Below are 22,548 nucleotides of genomic sequence, written 5' to 3'. Positions count from 1 at the left end.
TCATATGTTGATTAATGGTTTTCTTTCGTTTTTGATGTACTGCAGAATATTTTTTATAAAATCCCAGGCCAGGAAAAATCACCTTCATGTTTTTCTGTGTTTTATCTTCAGCTACTTTGACACAAAGGCATCTGCTGTGACGCTCACACCTTTGATAAAGTCTTGCATGTGTCAGCTTCCTTTTTATAGATACAAAAATATGTAAATGTACTGATCTAATTATAATATTTCTGACTGTCAAAATTTCCCAAAATCAAATCGAATTGAATCGAATCGAATCGAATCGAATCGATTCTGGACCTTGTGAATCGGAATCGAATCGATTCTAGAAATCAGTGACGATACCCAGCCCTACTGCTAGTAGCCTAAGTGAAACAGCTGCATTACTTAACAATATATTAGCCTCAGCATAAGTCAGAATTTAGAATAGCAGGAGACGGGCATTATCCTGGTTATTTTTTTGGCATATGTGCTGTTTGTCTTTTATAGCAAAGAAAAAAATATCTTAAAATCATCAATAAAACCAGGGAGAGAAGGCTTAGCTTATTGCATTTTTATCAAACAGCTGACCTTGCCCTAGCAATAAATTTGGGAGCACTGATGAGAAATTATTGTATATCATAAAATTTTTAATCAAATGAAGCAGAGGCAGTGCGACCAGTTCACAAAATTTGTTATATTCTCTTTGAGAACAGTTTAGACAATATTTTTCTGAAAAGTCTGTGTAACTTAGAATGACACCGTTATCATCCAACAAATCTGTTATGAATATAATCTTTTTGTTTAAACCAGTCACTCTTGAAAATTGATTTTTGATTAAGTGTTATTACCCTATTATTCCATAAGGTTGAATTATGGGGAGATGTTGTGGGTAAATCTCATTTTCCCAAAAATGCAAAGTCTGTTTTGGAAAGTTTGATATCTTCATGGGGATTTTATTTACCGCAAAATCACATTTTAAAATAAAGTCTAATCCTCCTATTTTATTAAACAAGGATCATGGGATGTGGAGCTAAGTAGAGTCTGGCTGTGACAGACAAGATTTTAACTATTTAATTCTAAGGGTGCCAACCATAAATTCTAATTCTGGAGTTTTGATACCACCTTTATTGTATTCCTTCACAAGCTGAGATCTTTCAATGTAATGGGTTTTATTCCTCCACAAAAATTCGAAAATAAGTGTGTTAGCCTTATTAATGATTTTAGAGGAGATATATAGACAGTGACAAGGATAAATCAATTTGGAGATGCCTTCAGCTTTAGATAGGATGTTTCTGCCAAAAATAGTGAGGTCTCTGATTAACCCGTGGCTAAGTGATTTCTTCATCTCCATGATACAGTTAGAAATATTGGTGTCTTTTCTGCTAATTGTTTTTTTTTTTTAGATATTATCAGCCCTATATATTTAACTTTAGATTCAACTCTAACCAAAGCTATTGAGGAGTCAGAGCTTGTATGAATCGGGAGAAGTTCACATTTTTTGATACTGAGAGATAAACGAGAAGCTTTAGAGAAAATGTAGTTTTCTCTACCACGTATTTGTCTTTCAAAAAAATAGATGTATCATCTGTGAATTGACTTATTTGGAAGTCTTTATCAAAAATTGATATTCCTTGTATGTCGTTAGAATTTTTGATTAACAGTGTTAACAACTGAGTTGCCAATATAAAAAGCTTAGGGGAAACAGGACATACTTGCCGAATTCCCTGTTGCACCTTGAATCCATTCCTTGATTCAAGGAAGCTAAAATATTGTTAAGTAATGCGGCTGCTTCACTTAGGCTACAAGCACAGCCGTCCCCAACCCCCAGGTTCTGGACCAGTACCGGTCTGTGAGTCGTTTGGTACCGGGTCGCAAAAGTTGAGGCTTGATTTTGAAATTTATGGTTTTCAGGGTATTTATTGGTTTTTTATTTTTATATAGTTTACGTGGCGCAAAAAAGGTTGGGGACCGCTGTACTAGCAGGTTGCTGAGTAGACATCCTTGTAGTGTTTTGAAATATACCACTTTTTCCATCAGTTTCCGTGTCAGGAAACAACTTCCTGTTCAGCGGAAATGCCTCTGGTTTCAGTGGAGTGCATGAGTGCATTTCAGTAGTGTGTGTGAGAGCGTTTCAGTAGTGTGCGTGAGAGCGTTTCAGAAGTGTGCGTGAGAGCGTTTCAGAAGTGTGCGTGAGAGCGTTTTAGAAGTTTGCGTGAGAGCGTTTCAGAAGTTTGCGTGAGAGCCTTTCAGAAGTTTGCGTGAGAGCGTTTCAGTAATAATGTCCCTTACGGCACCTCATACGTACCATCCCAGACTTACATAAATCACTCCGTCTTAAATAAATTTGTCATTTAAAGCAAACATGGGTCTGGCTGATAATAAAACACAACAAAATAAATTGGCACGTTAGAAATATGGGAAAAACCACACAATTGATATGCATATCAAGTTTATGTTTTTTCCTTTGAGGGATTTTAATTCTCTAAAATGTTATCCCTATTACATTTTAATCTTTGTTCCCTTAGGACACAGTAGTATTTAGTAGTTGTACTTTTCACCATTACTATTATTAAAGTTATAGGTATGGTATAGGTATTACTATTATTAAAGTTATGGTAAACCATTAATCAACATATGAACATTACCTGATGTTGCTGAAGTGAAGCAGAGCAAAGTTACGGAGGTTTTAGAGACACAGCTAAGCATTTTGCAATTTTGCATAGTTTTAGTAGCCTATTGAACGGCAGAAAGCGGCCGACAGCGCTGTAAACAACGTTAGAGTTGTGCGTAACAAGCAAGCAAATAATGCAGAAAACAGATCTTATGTTTATAAGTTTATGGGAAGCGTAGTTTGGATCTTCTTTTGCTGCTGGTTCAGTCAATATTGTTTGGTGAGAGATAAAACCTACAGCTTCAGAATCAGCGCAAAAAGGGCGTGAATGCAAAGCGTGGATCCGCCGACGGATCAATCCGCGAGCTGTCGGCTTTCAGCCCTGACGGTGTCCGTGCCGTCGGGTGAGAAAGGCGATCTCACTGATTCTGATCTATCGGCGGGTCCGCACTGTGTGTTTATGTCTTTGTGCAGAATCCATGTTCCTGCGCTCATTTACTGTTTTAGCTGTTTGGTGGTTGTTGAAATTTAGTGAGGTTTAACCTGAGATTCTGGCGTTTCGGGCAAAATGAATTTATATTAAAATCGATTCAGGATTTTAATGAATCAATATCACCTTATTCAAGCTAGAATCGATTTTAATCAATAATCAAAACCACCCCTAGTAACTGTGTAATCATGCTTACATCTGGATAATGACACAAACTAGTGTGCGGCGCTTCACTTTTTAATAAAATAAAAGACATAAGTCAGGTTATAGGCTCTGTAGTGTTGTTTATTTATATTATGGTACTTAGAATTTGTGATATTTATTACTGTGTGCATACTTTATTAGAAGAGAAAAAATCTCTTCCTTGCTGGTTCCATCGAACAAGAAATGCTCAAGTAACTATGTAGCACGTACTTAATCCAATTCCACAACACGACGTGACGTCTTGGCGCGAACCGGCAAGACAGTTCCTGAATCAGTCACATGGTACGGACTGCCTGCGAGGCCTCAAACGTCATTGCATACGCAATCAAAGCAAGCCTCGATACGCGCTTCACAAAAATTCCCACGAGATTACCCGATACACGCTTCGAAGTTTCGACAAAGAGGACACATCACTAGACAGCAGGAACTTTGGCGCCGGTAGTGCTGGATGCAGTCGCTGTGCAGGACATGGGTGCTGGCGTGTGGGCCATGCCAGACGTGTGCATTGTTCCACCGGCTCACTGAGCTCGGGCAGCGCAGGCCCCTGCAGCTTGCTGAGATCCTCTGCGGGGCAGCGTGTGCTCCTCCGCTGAGCTCCTCCACGGGCTGCTCGGGCTGGTGAGCAGTCTGAGTTGGAGGGTGGAGGTGGAGTGTGGATAACAGTCCATGACGACTGGGTTGAGAGAGTCCACCAGCCAAGGAAAATTAAAAAGTGTTTCTTGTAGAAGCTATGAAAAGGCTTCTACAGGAAGCCTTCCCTGGGATTCTCCCTACACAAGTAACACAGCTTGTAAAGCTTATCAGTTAACTCCTTCCTTAGCCTCTCCATTGAGTCCGTTGCACCCATGTGTGGCGGGATCACTCTGTCATGATCTGTGTGGCAGACCGTGGGGTTGGGAGGAAAGAGGATTCAAAGCAGGACTCTTTCAAAGAATATGTTGTTTTTTAATGAATTCATTTTGATCCACATCTTCTGCAGTTGTTTTCTTGATGATTTGAAGTTTGTATTGTTAAATCCTGATAATGTTAAAGCATTAGTTATATTTGATAAAGTCTGTGTAAAGGTTGTCTTATTTAACAGTTTGGTATCTCAGAATAAGTAGTTTTAGCCATGATTTCAGATTCAAATTAATTCAACTTTTCAGTAGTACAGGTGGAGGTTTATCAGAGGAGGAGACTTGGCTGTTCTCCACTGACACTGATACACTGCAGTTCATTAAAAACTCTGAAATGTTCTTTAAGGACAAAAATGTCATAAAATGTTTGATTTTCCTCAAAAACGTGCTGTGGGCAAGAAGTTTTCAGAGAGATGTTCCTGCATTGCAACAGCGGTTTGCAGATGTGTTCTCCCCCTGCTCGTCTGTACATCTCTCATGGAGCACCACTTTGAAATACAGCCTGGCGTCAAAGTGCGTTCATGGCCCTACAGGTTGCCTGAGCACAAGAGACAAATTGTTCAAAAGGAATTGAATTGAAATGCTGAAAATGCTGTTATCTCAGGAGGAAATGAGGATTTGTTCCTTAGTGTTTGGTCTCCTATCTGTTTGCCAGATGATTTGTCCTAGCTGTTGAGAGGGGCCGGTTGTCTGGTGCTTCCAGATAACTAACAAGTGAGCGTATGGTTTCATACGGTTCTGTCATGATTATCGCAAAGTGATACTCCTTGGACTGGACTGGTTAAGCACTTTGGTTTTTTATGATGCTTGATTTAACCAACGCCTACTGGCAGATTCCCTTGTCTGCTTATTCCAAAGACAAAACCGTCCTTCTCCACTCTGTATGGTTCGTATCAATTCGTCACACTTTCGTTTGGCTTGTTTGAAGACCCGGGCATTTTTCAGCACCTCATGGAGCGATAGCTGCGTCCTCACACTAAGAGGTGGGTCGACTATCCAAAAATTGTACTCAAGTAAGAGTAGCATTACTTTAAAATATTATTACTCAAGTAAAAGTGAAAAGTAGTCGTCAAAAAAGTTACTCAAGAGTAAAAAAGTACTTGGCAAAAAGACTACTCAAGTAGCCAGTAACTGTTTAAAATGTCCGATTTATTTTTTAAATAAATGTTATTAGAGAAACAAAAATAAATAGATAAACAGATTTTAGTATTTTCAAAAGGAATATATGTAAAAACATCAACAAAATAAGGCACAACAATTCTAATTTCCAGATTTCAGTTTTTCACAACATAAAGCTTTTTTCACCAATACCTGCAGTAAATAATATAAACATATAAACAGTGCAAACAATTTCCAGTGACAAGATATGCTGTAAACTTTATATTCATTTCTGCTCCAAATGGCACAGCAGCCTCAGAGAAAACAGAACGAGGCATCTTCAACATATGTTCATACAAGGCAGCTCAGTTTACCATAAGTTGTATGGGTGTGCATGTATTTCTGCATATTTAGCAAAAATGTGCTATTTCTTCACTCAGTGAGGTGATGGTTAAGCTTCAGCAGCAGTTTGCTTTCAAGGTTCTTTCTGTGAAGCTGTGACTGTTTAGCAGTGAACAGGAGTCCTGCATGACTAAGAAGTCCTTCACAAGCTCCAGATGCAGGAAGAGCTGCATTGATTTTGATCAACAGCTTCTTGATGTGAGGAACGCCATGCAATAGATCAACACCTCCAGTGAATGGACATGAAAGGTACCTCTCCAGCTCCCCTGCTTCTGGCTTTCCTGACCCGATTGATCCATCATCTTCGTCGAACAGGCCGCTGTTTGCGCTGGCCTCATCCAGCTCTGTGTCTAGGTGATGTCTGATGAAGTGGAAACCTGTGGAAAGATGTAAGGTTTTCAAAAGATTTAGGTCTGGTCATTATAGTGCTGTAAAAACTGCCAAGCTTCAGATGTTTGTTTGGAGCTAGCCTCCAAAAGCTGGCCATACACTGTGCGATTTGTGGCCCATTTTGAGCCAATTTTTCAGTCGCACAATCGTTTTGGAGATCGGCCCGTGTTTTGCCTTAATCGTGTGTGCATCGTGTAGTATACATGGGGTGACGAAAAGCAGTTAACACCTCAAGACCAGCTCCCAATCATCAATTGTATCGTCGCATGATGATCAAACCTGTTTGAAATCCTGTCGCCCCTCAATGCAGCCTCTCACACTGCGCATGCACAAACACAGAAATGAAAGAGAAAAGGTGGAGCAGCACGGCAGTGCAGTGTGTGAACCGGACACAAGAGATGGAGGCACAACTTGTAGGATGAGGCAAGCTCATCCGAGTACATAAGCGTAGAGCTGCCACCCAGGCAAAAGAAAAATGGAGCTATATCACGTTATAACGTGAAACGTTTATTGTTCTAACAATATACTATTCATGTTCGTGCAATATAATATTTATATTGTACAAACGTGATAATTATGTATATTGTAATAACGTGATATTATATTGTTCAAACGTGAAAGGTATATTGTACAAACATCCATCCATCCATCCATCTTCATCCGCTTAATCCGAGGCCGGGTCGCGGGGGCAGCAGCCTGAGCAGAGAAGCCCAGACTTCTCTCTCCCCAGCCACCTCCTCCGACCCGGAGTGAGCACTCCACCCTTTTCCGGCTGAGAACCATGGCCTCAGATTTGGAGGTGCTGATCCTCATTCCCGCTGCTTCACACTCAGCTGCGAACCGTTCCAGTGCGAGCTGGAGGCCATCACCCGATGAAGCCAACAGAACCACATCATCCGCAAAAAGCAGATATGAGATTCTGAGGCCACCGAAGTGAAAGCCCTCCGCCACTTGGCTGCGCCTAGAAATCCTGTCCATAAAAATTATGAACAGAACTGGTGACAAAGGGCAGTCCTGGGGGAGCCCATCACCCACCGGGAACGAGTTCGACTTATTGCCGGCAATGCGAACCAAGCTCTTGCAACATTTGTATAGGGATCGAATGGCCCGTAGCAATGGGCCAGACATCCCATACTCCCGCAACACCTCCCACAGGACACTCCGAGGGACACGGTCGAATGCCTTCTCCAAGTCCACAAAACACATGTAGACTGGTTGGGCAAACTCCCATGCACCCTCAAGTATCCTTGAGAGGATAAAGAGCTGGTCCAGTGTTCCGCGACCAGGACGAAAACCGCATTAGCAGACTAGCAGACGAACTCTCCTTTCCAGCACCCTGGCATAGACTTTCCCAGGGAGGCTGAGGAGTGTGATCCCCCTGTAGTTGGAACACACCCTCCGGTCTCCCTTCTTAAAGATGGGGACCACCACCCCGGTCTGCCAGTCCAGGGGTACTGCCCCTGATCTCCACGCAACATTGTAGAGGTGTGTCAACCAGGACAGCCCTACAACGTCCAGAGCCTTCAGGAACTCGGGGCGGACCTCATCAACACCAGGGGCTCTGCCACCAAGGAGTTGTTTAACTGCCTCAGTGACCTCGCCCCCGGAAATTGGCGGGTCATTCCCCTCATCCCCAGACTCTGCTTCTTCCTCAGAAGATGTGTCAGTGGGATTAAGGAGGTCCTCGAAGTATTCCTTCCACCGCCTGACAATTTTCTCAGTCGACGTCAGCAGCGCTCCGCCAGCACTATACACAGTGCAGGTAGAGCACCGCTTTCACCTCCTGAGACGCCTGACGGTTTGCCAGAATCTTTTTCCATGGCCTCTCCGAACTCCTCCCACACCCGAGTTTTTGCTTCAGCCACTGCCTGAGCCGCATTCCGCTTGGCCTGTTGATACCTGTCGGCTGCCTCCAGAGTCCCACAGGCTAATGTTACGGATTCAAATATTGGGGATGGATACAAGAGGAAAAACCACAATAACAACACTGGTCCAGCTGGGTTGAGTCAAACGATGATTTTAATGATCACACGCGTGGGAGATGGACACCGTACGCAGACAGCATCAGATCTCAAAATGGTGGAGCATTGATCAAACTCTTATAGCCTCTAGTGGCCCCCACCTAATCATAAAAGCCTAAACATTCACATTCTTTCTCTCACACAGTGCCTAAGCTACAACCTTGGCTCCCTGTTTATCTGCTCCCGCTGAGATGGGGCAGAAAACTCCAGTATGTTCTGTTCTCTTCTAATCAGACAAATAAGGCGATGACTTTCTGCAAACAGTATTTCTCATAACTCAGCAGTATAATGCATCATAAAACAATATCATTCATTCACAATAAACCAGCAGTCTAATGTAATGCAACTCAGCTTAACAAATGCAATAGTTATCACCTTCTTCTAATTCAGGAGAATAATGCAAACTAAAACTACATAATAATTCACCATCTTTAATTAAGGGTCTAACATGGCATAAAATAATATTATAATCTGACACTCCCCCTTTTGTGCTCTTTAGAATAAAGAGCACACCTACACCCTGTAGTCCAATGCAGCCGGGTTCATTTCTTCTTACGCCTGAGGCCCTTTGTCCCCCTGTTGGGCGAACCATATGTGAGATGACCTCTGTGTTTGCGCAGTCCAGGTGCAAGAAGAACTATTATTCCAACAGTAGCAGGTACAAATGACACTCCCCAGTTCTCCCACAGCTTTATTTTGGTGCTACCTTATACCCTTCAGACGTACTCAGACTAGAACCTCTGTCCGAGGAGCTTTTAGCCTTTATTTTATTGCTGCAGCCACCAGTGTCTTCCAGTTGGGTGATCCTCTGCTCTTCTTTCTTCAACCTCAGGGGTTAGACAACCCTTCAGTCGTTGCACAGATCAGGGGATTATTCTGCCCCGATGTCAAACAACAATCTGTGTATCCTCGGGTCCTGTGTATCTCGTGTATCCCCCCGAAAAAGGAACAGGAACGTGTCCCCCTTTTGCCCAAGAGCCTCTCAAACCTCGTTGGTCTGGTGTTCCTGGATCTCCGCCAACCCATTCATGGTTATTGCTGCGTTTATGGGATCCATCCTTTTGAGGTGACTTATCAGAGCCCAAAATGCCATGACACTTGGACCCAGTTGGTGTCTCGGCAGTCACTGTGTCTGCATCTGCTGCGAAGGATCCTCGTATATCTGTGACCTCGTCTGGTGTCTGTTCCTTTCTCTGTAAGAGACAGAAAACCAAAACACCTCTCTGCCTAGCCCTAATAATCTACTGTTGTTATCTACTGACCTTCTGGTGATTCAGAATTGGTTTAGAATATTCAGAATGTCCCAGGGACTTATTCTAATCATATCCTATGTGTGTGTAAGCGTGTTTGCATTTAGCCCTCTGCACTCAAAGTCAATACCTGCAATATATCAGTCCGGACCATCACGCCGGACGAAGCTTATGACCTTCAAAAGACCAAGTGCCAACTCCTTATAAGCACATTTGCAAGGTGTGTAAGAAATTATTAAAACCACTCATGTGTTTCCTCTCCAGTGTGGTACTCAGCTTCTCGTGAACACAGGCATTTTACCTTCTAAACGCTATTCAGTTATTTCAATGATTAATGCTTAAACATGGATTAAAAATGATTTATGCTTCTCACTGGTTCTCTAAAAAAGGTCCGGAGACCTCTTGGGTCACTATTGGCTTAAGCTTTACCATACCTAAGTTATTAAAACACAAATGTAGTCATAAAAATGTTCATATAACCCTTGTTTGATGTTAAAACCCAACTTCCCCCCCTTTTTTGACACATTCCAATGTGTCAAATCAACGGAGCTAGAAAATTAAAAGAAAAGGTTAGTGACCTCATCTCTCAGAAAGTATCAGACTTTCTCCTATCCAGTGTCGTAGCTCCAGTAGGCTCCGCCCGGAGCCAAGAAAAGCATGATATTTGTGTTGTGTAAGCGCGTGCGGCCTTCTATGCTCAAAGTCACTCCAGTCCATAGATCAGCCAGACATCGCGCTGACTGTAGCTTTTAACCCTTATTAACTTGAGCACAACTCTATAATGAGCAACAAACTGCAATATGTATAAAAATGATCATGGTTACACCTGCAATGAAAGATCATATGATTATCCTGACACCTGTAAATAGAAGATTAACCTGAGGTTATGACAATCACCGGAACACAAATGTTAATATAATGTCAAAAGCTTCAATAAATCATTAATGCAATGCTTGTTATATGATTCTGATGCAATAATAATGCTGATGCTAAAATAACAGTAAAACACCCCCTTTTATCCCGTTTACAAACTTCACAAATAAACGTTTATCCATGCCTCTTTTGAATTTTATTTCCCCCTGTTTTTCCCTCACTGACCACAGCAGGGGAACCTATGTTTTGATTCAGCCATGAATCCAGCTCACCTGATTCATCACTGAGCCCCATCGCCACTGGCGTCTGACAGGGTGGCGCTGCATATTCTTCCTTTAATGTCTCTATTTTCAATCTGTTAATTAGAGTGCTTAAACATGAAGTAGACTACGTCCACAACAAGTCAATACAGCTGTAAATGTGGCCAATTATCAATCTATTACCAATCAATAATGAAAAATAGCTTTTATTTTATGCATGTTTTTAGTCAACCACTCACCCAGAGGATCTTCAATCCCAGAAAATTCCTTCTCCTCATTTAATAAGTCTGTCCTCCTTCCATGCCCTGGTAACTGGTCCATCCAGAGCCATATCATCTCGAAATATACATACAACAAGCCAAACCACACCTTGGTCACACCAACCTTTTTCCGCCCTGAAGATGTCCAATGCCATCTTAGTCTGGATCAGGGTTCTAATAGATTTGCAATTTTCGTTAGTTTTTATTTTTATTTAGCTTCGACTTCAGATTTTCAATTTTATGTCAGTTGTAATTAGTTTTTACCAATTGTTTGCTAGTTTAGTTTAGTTTCTATTTTTTTGAAAATCCTTAGTTTCAGTTTAGTTTTGATCAGTTTCAGTTATAGTTTTAGTTGTGTTTGCAATAATTAAATGTAACAAAATCCCAGTTTCATCATATCAGTCATGCTCTTCTGCTTATCCTTGGGTATTGAGACTATTAACTCTTGCAGCACCGGGTGTTTGCAATTTTGGTTCAAGTGAATTGATAATCTTTTTGTAGGCAATTGACTCACACAGTTATGTAGATGTCCCAGTCCTGTTGTCTCGGGATGCATCACGCTGCCTTGCATGGGGTTAGCTTCTGTTTTCTGGGGATGAGGGTTGAGTGGGGGGAGCTCTCTGAGGAGGGGGAGTGTGCTCCCCCTTACCTTTTCAAGGTAACCTGGGTTAGCCTTCTTGTGTGAGCTTCTCAAGTGCATTTTAAGGTCTGTGGGATTTTTCCCCTTTAGAAGTGTCCCTCATAATTTGTCTCTTTTCACTACAAGACACTTGTTTTATACTAAACACAGTCATATTTAAAGTAATCCCAAATTGGACTCTGGCGCTTTCTCCCGACTTTTCCTGACATGATTCTGCGCGTGGACGGAGCAGCAACACAGACGACTCGCCTAACGTACTGGTCACCTGCTGGCATATTGAGACACAGCAAGAAAAAAATCTGGAAACTAAACTTCATTTTCACCCTTGACTATTGTAGGACACGCACACCTCAATGAAAACTAAACACATTTTGCTATAACTTCAGTTAATTTTAGTTAGTTTTGTGAACGCTCATTACAGTTTTAGTTAGTTTTCCTTTTTTGTTCTTATTTTTATTTCTGTTAATGAAAATGTTTTTTTTCTTTTCACTTCTAGTTTTCGATATTTCGTTTACATGTACTCTATTTGAACAGGGATTTATCAGTGTCAAATGGGATTTTTTTTTAATGTGTGTCTGTAAATGCAAATCAATTTATTTATTTATTTATTTTTCTGAAAGACAGATGTTAAACGGGCTCTAACAAATCCACTTCATTGCGTGCTCATAGATTTTTCTTGTCAGGGTCGCTCACCCAATGTGCTTTATTTAAGCTTATTAATTCTGTCGCGCTTATTAGTGGCTCATGATTGCTTAAGGCCTATGTCTGAACTTGACTACAGAGGCAGAGCATCATTCCATCCTTTCAGGGTGAAGGACTTCACTTTCTTTGTGTCAAGGCAGCTCCTAATTATCTTAATAGCTTTACCTAATCAAGTTATGGCTTAAAATCACTTGTGTTATAAGTATGAAGTGTCCTAAATTCATTCAAATTTTGTTTCCAATTCACTTGCAGCAGTTTAGACCGAATTATTAACGATAATAACCTTGCTCTGGACTGTCAAAGGTGACTTTAACGCTGACTGTTCCGACAATTCATTTTATAACATTTCCTGGTCAGATTAGGTAATCTCTGCACTCTGGAATCAACATAATCAACATGGTCAATATTTTTCCTGTGTGTTATTTCACCATCTTATCGATTCCAACTCTCCATCCGCATGTGGTTTGGCACATTATATTTATCTAAAACTCCACTCTGTCTCTAAATGTTTTGAAGAATTTTTCAAGCCTGGGATCAAATTTTGAGAATTTGACCATAAGTGAAAGTTATGGTGTTATCACCCCCTTTTTTGGGGCTTACCTTTCCCAGTTTTGATGATATTCCTCCCTATTCTTTGCAAGTACCCCCTTTTGGTGGCGAGAAACTGTTGGTGTGGTCAAGTGGGTGCTGTAAAAACAAAAGCTCAGGACAGAACAGTCACCAGTCATGTACTCACATACAAAATTAGCATATATTTGATTTCATATTGAACCTCTGAGTGTAAATGGTACATTTTAATTTGAATTTCTCAAAGCTAAACACAAAAATTTTCTTTATTTTGCTCTTGTTCCTGTGCAGCACCACCTCTCAGCACATGCCCCTGTCGGTTATATCTCTACTTTTCTGAATTATTGACTATTTCAATGAAAGGACCTAAAAGATGGGGACCAGTGTTTATCCTTACATATCTCCATTTTGAATGTGACAAGCCTATCATTCCCCTGTTATTCATAGACATCAATAGAGTGTTTTTTTTGGCTTTTTCCTTTTCTTTTTTCCTCTATAAAAGTTAATTGACTTTAACAGTGGGCTGCTATGGTTAATAATAACATGTTCAGTCATGAGTGAAATCAAACCTTTTCTTCAATTTAGCATTTAACCTTCCCAACAATATAATGTGATACATTAATCGAAACACAGCTACTAAAACACAATTTTCTTAATGCAAACATCAGTAACTCAAAATTAGCCACCAAAGGGTTAAGTCTGCAGTTCACGCTCATGTGAAGCTACAGCCTCCCCCTTTAGTCTCTGTCATCCTTCTGTTCTTGTAAAAACAAATCAAAGCAAGACAAAACATCCACCTTTTTTTATAGGCTGGGTGAATTGTTTGTGGACATTTACTAATCCTAAAGTCGGCACCATTTTTGTCTCAGTATCAAGTCAATTAGAACTTTTAGTCGTCAGTCCATCACAGTCCAGCCACATGCATACATCCACACACATTCATACCAGAAGTTGCTGATAATGGAGTCTCACGCGCAAGCTATTCGAGCCTCCCTCACCAGCAAGATGACGTCATCATTTTAAAGGAAAACAGTTCCTTGTTTTTTGACTGGATTGACTCGCTGCAATCCTTTTAGGCTCAGGACTTCTCATGTGATCAATGTCCCATATAAGTGAATTTCTCCCAAGCCCATCATAATCATGGAGAAAAACACTTTGCGACTGTCGTCAGTAAGAATATTTTATAGCGCTTTAAAGTTCAATCTCTCAGGCCTGGATTAAAGAGCTGATTTGTTAAATCAGGAACTCACAAAATACCAAAATATCACCACCGGTGGATCACACCTCTCAGATGTTCTTATTTCAGTGCACTGTAACAAAAGCAAAAACAAACGTAACCAATAAAATACTCATATAATAACAAATACTGGGGCCCATTGCAAACATGTCCAAGCATAAAACCATCTTTCTCTCTCTTAGAGAAAGAAAACAATCCAAACCTCACTGATAAAATCAACCTAGTGTTAAGCAAAACCCAAAAATCAACTAAAATTCACCAGAAAGTTTTTCTCCCTCCTGGGACAATATTGTGTAGGGATACAGGTACCGTAACTCCTTTTTGCCCTGACAAAAGCATGTTGGATTTACTTGATTTAACAGTGGACACTGGTTGCACACAAATGTTTTGCTTTGGCAGAAACTTAAACAACTGAGTTAAATCAACACAACCTTTTCATATTCAGTAAACCTGTGCATTTTGTGTTCATAAAACACGATTGAAACATGTTCAGATGGAGTAAGTTGAGCTCCTGGAATATTTTGATCCTTCAATTCTGTCAGTTTATTTCAACACTATTCAATAACTTTTATTCAAATTCTACTTGGTCACTTAAATACTACATGTTGTCTTCATATTGCATGCGGTTCAACAAAGTCTAGATCCTGGTTACCATAAAAATTGAATGGGTCTACAACAACTACCATCCTCCTATCTTTCTCCTGGTTGCCGCAGGGCCGGGAAATAACCCTGAAGTGATAGGTTGCCAGGCAGGGTACACCCCGGACAGCTGACCAGTCTATCAGATAGAAACAAACAGCCATTCACACTCACATTCATGGATAATTTAGAATCATCAATTAACCTAGCTCTAATAGCTGCATGACTTTTCACTGTGGCAGGAAACCAGAACACCCAGAGAGAAACCACTGCAAACTAGCCAGACTGTGGACCTGCACCCAAGACCTTCTGAATGTGGAGCAACAGCACCAACCAGCATGCCAACAATGTAGGAAATACAGGAAAGCTATGATTTCCGGTATTTGATGCAGAATTATTTTGTTCTTGCCCTTGACAGGTTAATCCACAATAAATAGCAATAGCATGCATGGGGTGTGTGTGTCGTTGTCTGCCTCTTATAACTCCAGTGATTTTCCTGTAGTTTGAAATCTTATGCGGTGTTGTGAATTCCGTGAGTTCAGCAGCTAACCACTCTTATTAGATCGTATCGTGTCATCTCAATGAGAACAAATTGAGTTGTTGAATTTCGTACAGATCTTTAAAGCCTGAGGCAATTGTGTTAAATACACGCAAGATGCTTACGTAAATCCAAGGGCTGGCCCCTTTTTTTTCTTTTTTTTCCTTTCTTTTTTTTTTTCAGTGTGTTCCTCCTTCAATTAAATCTCAATCAAAAATGTGGCGCTCTGAAATAAAACTCACACCGTTAATTAATCATTTTCACTCTGTACCACTGCTCCTTATCAGGCTGTGTGGAGCACAGTAAACAATTCAGTCGAGGCCTTGAGCCATAGACAGACATCACGCACAGACATTGTTTTCATAACCAAACTGCCTTAGACCCTGTCCCCTAAATCTACACAAATGCCCTCTGGGTGACATGAAACGCATTTAACCAATAAACAATCAATGGCTTCTTGTTGTTGTAACAGATTCTGTATTTGGATGTTTGTGTGCAGCATTTTGCGTGTCAGCATAAGCATTTGTTAGTTAAAGCATTCTTCATTGCAGCAGCGTGTGTGTGTGCGTATCACTCTTCATTGCACAAGCGTGTGCATGTGTGTGTGTGTGTGTGTGGATCACTTCTCAGTGAACTGAATCAGCATTTTGATTTGTGTGCGTGTGTGTGCGTCATTTCTCACTCAATTGACTCAGCGCGTGTGTATGTGTGTCAGTGAATCAACGAGTGCATATGTGTTCATATGTGTGTTTCTCTTCATTCTGAGTCAGTGTATGTAGATGTGTGTGTGTTTGTGTGTGTGTGTTCATCACTTTCCTGTTCTGGTGTTCTGGGTAAACCACGGCCTGAGGCGTGCCCTGGGGTCCTGCCCTCCTCCATTTCAGTCTGTTTGCATCCATTGGTGCTGCTGCTCAAAGTTCTGTCCATACTGGTTCTGGCCCCAATTGAGGCAGTCCTTTTCTCCAGTGTCTTGCATCTTCTCCTTGTCCAGCTCCTCCTTAACTTGACCCTTTTGCTTCTGTAGCTCCTTCAGGGCTTGCTCCTGCTGTAGGAGCTTCTTGTCAGGTTTGACGACCTCCTGCTCCAGCAAGCTCCGGCCTGATTTCAAGTCCTGTGTCTGGGACTCCAAGCCTGACTGATGGGTTCGATTAGCAGCCAGCTCCTCCTGAGCCATGCTCAGTTTCTGCTCTGATGCCTTGAGCTCTTACTGAGGGCAGAAACCTCAGAGTCTTTTCCGTACACGTCAGATTGAAGTTTATTGATGTTTTCCTTGCTTTGCTCCACGGCCTTCTGCAGCTCTGCTGTCCGGCTCTTCTCAGAGGTCAGGTCCTGGCTGAGCCCCGACACCTTTGCCTTCAGCTTATTTTCTTCTGGTGCTTTTGTCCATTCTGAGGTGCCTCCTGACCTCAGTTACTCCTCCTGTCTCTGGCACGCCCTTTTTGCTGCCCGATCATCCGTGTTGGTCCGTCACTGTCCTGCACAGTTTTAATGCAGAGTTGTTAAGGTCAGCATTCTTTTGCTCGGCCTCACTTTTCCTCTGGGCTTAATGGGCGTCTCATCAGAGCTCTGTTAGCTGAAGCTGTCTGGAAATCTCCCCCGTGTAGTGAAACGGGCCTTGGATTTAATGCTCTCCGTCTCCGCTGCATGAGATCGTTTTCCTGCAGCTCTGTTGACATTTTCAGGTTGTTGTTGTGGGTCCAGCTGCTGTAGCATTTGGTCAGGGTCACATCAAAGATGGTAGAGGAGTGAGCAAAGATGGTAGAGGGGAGAGCAGGAGTCCAGGTCAGCCTCGGCAAAGCAGCCTGTAATCAAGCATAAAGAGAAAAAACAAAAACAAAACAAAAACAGACGAACAGGAAAATGACGTTGTGTTGGCTGTGTTATTCAGAGAGGGGAGAAACACCGGGCCAGGCCCTGTGTCAGCCTTCTCTCCCCCTTTTTTTGTTTTTTCTCACTATATAATCAACTCATAACCCACCAAGCTGACAGGACAACACAGGTACATGTTAAAATTCTTAAAATCATGTTTAAAAGCCCAAAAAAGGAATTTTCTTTCATTCAGTAATCACTTGTATTAATCAATCAGCAGAAAACATGTCACAATTTGAATCTTCTAACCACTAAATTTGTCGTGTCATCACTGGTTGGTCAGACCAGTGTCTTTTTTTTTTGAAGATAAGTTGTTGTCCTGCAACCCAGAGAGTTTATTTGTTAGTAGTGGATAAACTTCATCATTTAACAACAGGTGTATGTTAAATTTCGCTGCTTTAACCTTGCTGGAAAATCTTCACGTGTTCATGAATGTAAGCTGTTTCTTCATTGCGTGTGTGTGCGTTTGTAGGTGGGTTATTTTAACTTTTTTCTCAAACAAGGCATTTCTCTAACACGTGCCTTTCTCATGCATTTCTCTGGTTGTGTGTGTGTTTTTATTTTGTTTCCCAAATTTTGATTCCCCACCTTAAATAACAGCATTCCATGTCTTCAGCCAGGAGTTAGAGCTTGCTTGTGAGATTCAGGGACACATGGTGCCAATAACAATTCAGTCAAAAACTTGCCTGCAAATTTCCAGTGACGGTAACCGATAACTGGAGGAGAAGATGTCCTTTAAGTTTCTTTTCAGGGTGGGGATAAAGTGAGGTCAAGCTGTAAACTTTTGAGCCAAAGCTTGGCCTGTCTGTCGTCCCAATTCTGTTTATGCTTTTGCCGCTGTACTCAGGTTTCCAGGTTGGGAGAAATCCACCTGTATTAACACACTAAAACATTTACTTAGTATTTCTTTTCTGAAAACATTCACTTACTATTTCTTTTCTAAAAACCTTCACTTACTATTTCTTTTCTAAAAACATCCTGATTCACTTCATCTGACTAGATTTTACTCTCTCTCTCTCTCTCTCTCGGTGCATACTTCTCACAGTCTGGCCGTTGCCTTTTATGGGCATGCAGAGTTCCTGTCACACACACAGCTGAAATTCGTGCTTGATCACACCCTATATTATGATAAAACCAACAGTAAATCAAATGTAACCGCTTATATTATTGGGCTGAACCAAGAGTCACTTTAAAAATCTTATAAATCCTGCTTCACACCATAAAACTGAAACAAATCACAGCTGTATTTCTCACTCAATCTTACTCTGCCGACTGAAGTGCCGGTCTAAATCATGCACGATTTGTCTTTTCTATATCAAAACCCAGCCAAACATCAAGCATTCACCCTAGTCATTCAAAACCTTATTTGTAATATTATAATCAGCAAAATCAGCGTCTTATTTACAGGTCTTTAACAGTATTTGCAAATTATAATTATAAAACTCAAAAAACACGCTAAACCGGAAGCAAAAGTCCTCCGTGCGCTTCACAGCAGCCACCTCATTTGCATGTTCACACACCGTCTAAAAATAGCTCGCAGCGCTGCAGCGCGCTCTCGTCACACACAGTCTTGTCTCACACACAGCTCTATTATTTTATATTACAAAGACGTCTTATATTTACAACCACTGTCAGGCCTGGCAGATTTAGCGCCTACACAATTTTGACAAATTTAAGTTAACGGGTCCAACCGAAAAAAAGTCCAACTTTTTTGTGATCAATTAACCAGTATCAGCCTCTAACTGTATCTGGCCTCATCTCTAAAGTCCCTAACTCAATTTAACAGTGTCCAAAAAAGCGCAGATACCGTTTAACACGGTAAGGAGCCTCTAACTCCTAGCTTATCCCAGGATGCCCCGTACCCCACAGTTAAGCCAAACTGAACTAACCCTGTTCGCCGACAGGTCAAGGTCGCGCGTCCACGGCCAGGAGGGAGCGTAACCTCCGAGCTATGCGCTTCTTAGCAGCCTCTAACTGCCGTCCTATAATAATTTATAACACTTTGAAACAACAGTCAGCACCCCAAAACAAGAGTCTGACTGAGGCAGGTGCAACCTAGTGGTCAATGGAGCCTCTAACTCACAACATGACCAACTCAGGTCCACCATATAACCAACGGAGCCTCTAACTCACTAAATGACCAATTCCCTATCAAACTACTTGAGCCTCTAACTCAATTTCTTAGCAGCCTCTAACTGCATTTATTTCTTAGCAGCCTCTAACTGCTTCAACTCATGAGATTTTTTCATCAAAATTAAAACAGGCATTTACCAGTACTTTCAGTGAGTAGACTTCAATTTTGTCATGTCCAATTTGGCACACTTTGGAAATAATTCAACAGGTAGTGCCTTACCTTTGTTTAAGCCGGCTTATGCCCACTCACGTCAGACCACTGGCTTGTGCCTGTCCGTTCGACAACCTCGGACCGTCCAAACCTCCAAAATTCCACCCCAATACCACAGGACGAGCCCCCAAACTGTTACAGATTCAAATATTGGGGATGGATACAAGAGGAAAAACCACAATAACAACACTGGTCCGGCCGGGTTGAGTCAAACGATGATTTTAATGATCACACGCGTGGGAGATGGACACCGTACGCAGACAGCATCAGATCTCAAAATGGTGGAGCATTGATCAAACTCTTATAGCCTCTAGTGGCCCCCACCTAATCATAAAAGCCTAAACATTCACATTCTTTCTCTCACACAGTGTCTAAGCTACAACCTTGGCTCCCTGTTTATCTGCTCCTGCTGAGATGGGGCAGAAAACTCCAGTATGTTCTGTTCTCTTCTAATCAGACAAATAAGGCGATGACTTTCTGCAAACAGTATTTCTCATAACTCAGCAGTATAATGCATCATAAAACAATATCATTCATTCACAATAAATCAGCAGTCTAATGTAATGCAACTCAGCTTAACAAATGCAATAGTTATCACCTTCTTCTAATTCAGGAGAATAATGCAAACTAAAACTACATAATAATTCACCATCTTTAATTAAGGGTCTAACATGGCATAAAATAATAATATAATCTGACACTAACCAAGCCCGATATGACTCCTTCTTCAGCCTGGTGGCTCCCTTCACCTCTGGTGTCCACCATTTGGTTCGGGGATTACCACCACGGCAGGCACCAACCACCTTGCGGCCGCAGCTCAATGCAGCAGTTTCGGCAATGGCGACGCTGAACATGGTCCATTCGGACTCAATGTCCGCAGTCTCCCTCGGAATGCTGTTGAAGCTCTGCCGGAGGTGTGCGTTGAAGATCTCGCGGACTGCACACCCTCACTACGCGTTTAGGTGCACCGGGTCTGTCCAGCGTCCTCCCCCGCCACCTGATCCAACTCACCATCAGGTGGTGATCAGTTAAAAGCTCAGCCCCTCTCTTTACTCGAGTGTCCAGAACATATGGTCGCAGGTCTGGTGATACGATTACAAAATCGATCATTGACCTGCGGCCTAGAGCGTCCTGGTGCCATGTGCACTTATGGACACTCTTATGTTCGAAAGGTGTTCGTTATGGCCAAACTGTGATTTGCACAGAAGTCCAATAACAAAACACCGCTCGGGTTCAGATCAGGGAGGCCGTTCCTCCCAGTTACGCCCCTCCAGGTCTTGCTGTCGTTACCCACGTGAGCATTGAAGTCTCCCAGCAGGACAACAGAGTCTCCAGGTGGAGCACCTTCAAGCACCCCCCCCCCCCCCCAAGGGACTCTAAGAAGGCTGGGTACTCTGAACTGCCACTCGGCGCATAAGCGCAGATGACAGTCAGGACCTGTTCCCCGACCTTAAGGCCCAAGGGGATATTAGAATACCCACCCCAGCCCACCGCCTCTCACCAGGGGCAACTCCAGACTGTGACAGAGTCCAGCCCCTCTCCAGGAGACTGGTTCCAGAGCCCAGGCCATGCATAGAAGTGAGCCCGACTATATCTAGCCGGTACCTCTCAACCTCACCCACTAACTCAGGCTCCTTCCCCACCAGAGAGGTGACATTCCATGTCCCTATTGCCAGTCTTGGCAGCCGGGGATCAGTCCGCCAGGGCCTCCGCTCCTGGCCGCCACCCGGCATGGAAAAAAGGAAGAAATATTGAGCACCTAGTGGGCAGGGTTCAGGAGGCTGTGAATATAGTGGTTGAGTGGGGATTTGACTGGGGATTCAGGTTTTAGGTGGAAAAAACAAAAATGATGTTCTTTACCAAAAGAAAAGTGAGTGAGACTTTGAAACTGTATGACAAGGTTATTTGAAAAGTGAGCTCTTTTAACCCTTTAAAGACGGTCGGAGCGGACACGCTCCATTTTGTGTAACTATTTTTAAATCCCGGTAGCACTGCAACCACGTAAGCTAGCGCAATAATTTTTTTTGCAGATGAAACCGGAGGAGTTGTACTTACATCTTATGCCATCAGCTTGTCCTAGGTCACAGTTCCTTCCACATATAGCTTTGCAAAAATTGCATAAAAAGCACTTGCAGCAACAAAAACATAATATTCCAGAAACACACTTTGCCGATCCGATCAGCTGTTCATAACACTTCCTACGTCCATCAGCGTGAACTATCACATGTCCGCCATGACCTGCCCGAAACCGGAAGTGACGTCGTTTTGCGGAAATGTAGTTTTTTACCATTGGGGCTTTATGAGCCTATACTTGTGTTTTTAAAAGTTATGTTTGACTTTAAGACTTTCTGTCTTTCTTTACGAGTCTGTTGTGGCAAGTGCGATCCTCTATGCTTTTGCATGCTGGGGGAGCAGGCTGAGGGTCGCAGATGCCAACAGACTCAATAAACTAATCCGTAAGGCCAGTAATGTTGTGGGGATGGAGCTGGACTCCCTCAAGGTGGTGTCGGAGAGGCGGATGTTGTCCAAAATAAAGACAATGTTGGATAACACCTCCCACCCACTCCATGACATGGTGGTCAGTCACAGGAGCACGTTCAGTGAGAGACTGAGATTACCGAAAAGCACCACTGAACGACACAGGAAATCTTTCCTGCTTGTGGCCATCTGTGTAGTTTCTGGGATCCTTAGGACTCATATTGCACTGCTGGAAATAGTTTATTTTGATGCATATGCTGTTTTTTTGCAAATTTGCATTATAGTATTTATTTTCGTTTTTCCTGCAGTATGTGAAAATTGGTGTATTTCAAAAATAAAACTATGAAGACACTAAAAATAAATTTCCTGTGGTTGGAAACTAGTTTGTGCAACTTTTTTGTATTTACAGTTTTGAGGGATAAGCCTCTTAAATTCTAGATTCTAGAAATATATTTTAAAAAAACAAAAACGATTTTCAATTTTTTTGTAGTTTATTGCACTTTTTTGCAATTTATGTAATTACTATGCACTTAATGCATACATATTATTAAAATTTGGGCTATAATGGTTGTATTGATGTATATCAACTTGAAATGCTCCCATAAATGGCACTACAGCATGTAAAAATATAATATAACCTCTGGCAGACTTGGTTCTATGGTAGGTCTTAAAGGGTTAAGTACTTAGGTGTTGTTTTTGATTCAAGATTGACATGGAGAGAGCATATTGACCAGATTGAAACCAAATGCAAAAAATGTATTATTCTTATGAGGTGTGTAGCTGGGAGGGGTTGGGGA

Source organism: Perissodus microlepis, chromosome 3 (genome assembly GCF_051167445.1).
Source record: "Perissodus microlepis isolate ML-2025 ecotype Zambia chromosome 3, ASM5116744v1, whole genome shotgun sequence".
NCBI classification, from domain to species: domain Eukaryota; kingdom Metazoa; phylum Chordata; class Actinopteri; order Cichliformes; family Cichlidae; genus Perissodus; species Perissodus microlepis.
The sequence above is the reverse complement of the archived record's forward strand: the minus strand, read 5'-3'. Positions refer to the sequence as shown.